This window comes from Sinocyclocheilus grahami, unplaced genomic scaffold (assembly GCF_001515645.1).
Source record: "Sinocyclocheilus grahami isolate Dianchi unplaced genomic scaffold, SAMN03320097.WGS_v1.1 scaffold1037.1, whole genome shotgun sequence".
Classification (NCBI taxonomy): domain Eukaryota; kingdom Metazoa; phylum Chordata; class Actinopteri; order Cypriniformes; family Cyprinidae; genus Sinocyclocheilus; species Sinocyclocheilus grahami.
Window position 1 is genome coordinate 360 of NW_015506216.1, and position 2,807 is coordinate 3,166.

The window sequence follows — 2,807 nt, forward strand, 5'->3', positions numbered from 1 at the left end:
TTGACATTTGTCTGGATTGTTTGTCCCTCTTGTCCGAACTCATTGTGTGCATAGGTGTGTATGTGTGTCTGGATAAAATCAAAGCTGTTTTTTTCCAGGGTTGGAGTTGTGTGGCACTTCCCAGACTCCCTTGCGTTCTGTCTATCTCTTTCTTCCCTCCCTTGTTTAGATGTCAGTGGGTTTGGTGTTGCATCAAAGTGCTGAGGCAAGCTATTTTTTTAATGGATATACCAACAGCTGTTAAGCTGTTTGTAACTCACTCAAGTTGTTCATCAACTTAACTGTCAAGGTATTTGTAGATAAAAATGCCCAAAACAGTCAACTTCAGTTCACTTTGACTGGTTAAAGTTGTTGAATGAGCCCATATTCTTATTGCTTTGTTTGCTTATAATAACCTGATCTTGACCAAAGCTGTCTGCCACTTTCACTCTTCCACTGAGGGACAGGAGCTGTTTGTTAAGGGGTTTTCTGCTCTTCTGTGTTCATGCCAAGCTGAAAGGGCACTGACTTCTCTTTATTTTTGGATTACTCACTGTTCCAGCCCTCCTGACTTCCTCTGTGCGAGTGAGTGTGTGTGTGTGTTACTGAGTAAGAACAGACCATGTGTTTGTCTGTCTTAAGTGTTCTTGGGCACAGAAAGCCGTGGCTTGTTCTTCACGACTGAGAGGGATGCATAACTAATAGCACAATCAGAAATTTGAAAAGGTGTCTTGAAAGTCACAATACAAAAAATATCTTAATATTCCTAATGGTCCGTTTTTATTATATATTTTTTCAGTTGATGTTTTCATGAGATTGACCCATGAACACGTGCCAGTATTTTTTGACAGGTTTGTGTCTTTAAACTGTAAGCAGCAAACCTCCACACAATCAAACACTGTTACCACAGATAAAGCCATCCCAGAGGGAGAAGAGAAGGGAGGAGGAGAGCATGAGAGATTGTAACTGCTGTGTTACTGAAGGTGATCTTCCTAGAAGGATGTCACGGTGCAGCGCTCTGACTAAACTTCATTGTTCTGAATCAGCAGGGCAGGCGGAGCCAGAGTCAGCTCTAGGTCCTAAAAAACAGAGGAACAGCTAAGAGAGGGAGAGAGGGAGGGACAGAAAAGAACAGAGAAAGCTTTGAGGGACTCACACTTACCCTCTGAAGGTACAGGAAAGTAAAGGTGTGGACGCAGAAAAGTGAGGAAAAGAGATATAGATGGGATGAGGGAGAACACAAGAAGGTGACGATCAGGTTTGGACATGCCTTCTCTGCGTAGATGGCTGAGTCAGGTGAGTTACTTAAGTGTGTATGAGAAAGTGTTCATTGTTATTTATGATCACAACATTTCCAATGTAACAAATAATGTGTAGCATATATTTCCTTTGACTTCCTTTATTAGTTTACTGGTCATTTGTATGACAACATGGTTCCCTTTGTTGTCTTCCTCAGTAAATAGTCTGAGAGCAAAAATTTGACCCTTGAAGCATCTCAGCTGTATTTTGTGGTTAGTTAGTCTTATTTTGGCATTTAAAACAGAATAAAGACATCATAGTCTGCTTATGCATAGTTTTAGCTAGCAGCCAATTATTCTCTGATATTCCGGTCTGCAACAGGCTGTTATGCAAGACAAGCCTTGTTGCTACTTGAATATACAAGTTCATCAACTTTGGCACAAAAGCTTGCAGCCTTGGACTCATGAGAATATCAACAAAAAGAAGTAGCTTGTTTAACATTGATTGAAAGTACATTAAATATCATTTGATGATCTTCTGCATTGTTGTTTTCCATTGCAGAACATCATTTACTAGATTTCTGTCGTTTTCACTGTTAGCATTGCTTCCAGACTGATCTGTGAGCATTTAAGGATGTTGATTAAATTTCTTCCCATTCAGTTGTTTTCTTGTTTTCATTCTCATCTAAAAAAAATTGGCCAATGAAATTACTCTCTCACACTGTGGTAGCCAATCAAATTATTCCTTTATAATGCTGCACTAAGTAAATTAAAGGCCATTTTTGGGCGAATTAACCCTTTAGCATGGTACAAGCAGATTTTAAAATTATATGAGAGATTACTGCAGCTTTATGAAACACAGTTATACAGATAAAGGCTATTCTGGTTATTTTGGGAGGTTGAAATTGGTTAAATCTTTCAAAGCTAAGTTCAGATTAACTCTGTGGGTGTGCTGCTGACAGATCTTAGTGTTAAACTATAGGTCAGTTTTGGATACAGACTGGATCAGTGGAGTCAACATGAAACTGATAATTTTTAACTACTTAAAGGGATAGTTCACCCAAAAATTAAAATTCTGTCATCAGCTCAACATGAAGTTTTCGTTTTCATTTTTGAATGAATTATTCCTTTAATACACATTTTTCTAATATTATTGTGTACAGTTCATCAATGCACATTATTCCAAAGTAAAATTAATGCTTTGTAATCATTGCTCAAAATAATACATTTACATTTATGCATTTGGCAGATGCTTAAATCCAAAGTGACTTCCATTGCGTTTTAGGTATACTTTTGATCAGTTCAAGCATTGCCTGGGAATTGAACCCATGACCTTGGGCTTGCTAGCCCCATGCTCTTCTGTTTGATATACAGGAATACTATACTAATAACTTGTTTCTTTTTTTAAAATGTCTGTGTTGGCTGATGTCACTTCGTCTGTGTGGGTTATTGGTTATTGTTAACCAATAGTCAAATAATGGCTTTGCAATTCTTTTCTAAAGTAATTTAATTGTAGTTAACACTTAACAGTAATGAAATTAAGGTTTCACCAACAATAGATTTGAAAAAAAGCAATGGAGTGTCAAGATG

General features: G+C 37.6%; 1 pseudogene; it reads left to right on the forward strand.

The window, feature by feature from the left end:
* The first annotated feature begins 1,035 nt into the window (after window positions 1-1,035).
* Window positions 1,036-2,807, forward strand: part of LOC107565957 (TBC1 domain family member 1-like) — a 52,027-nt pseudogene continuing 50,255 nt past the window's right edge.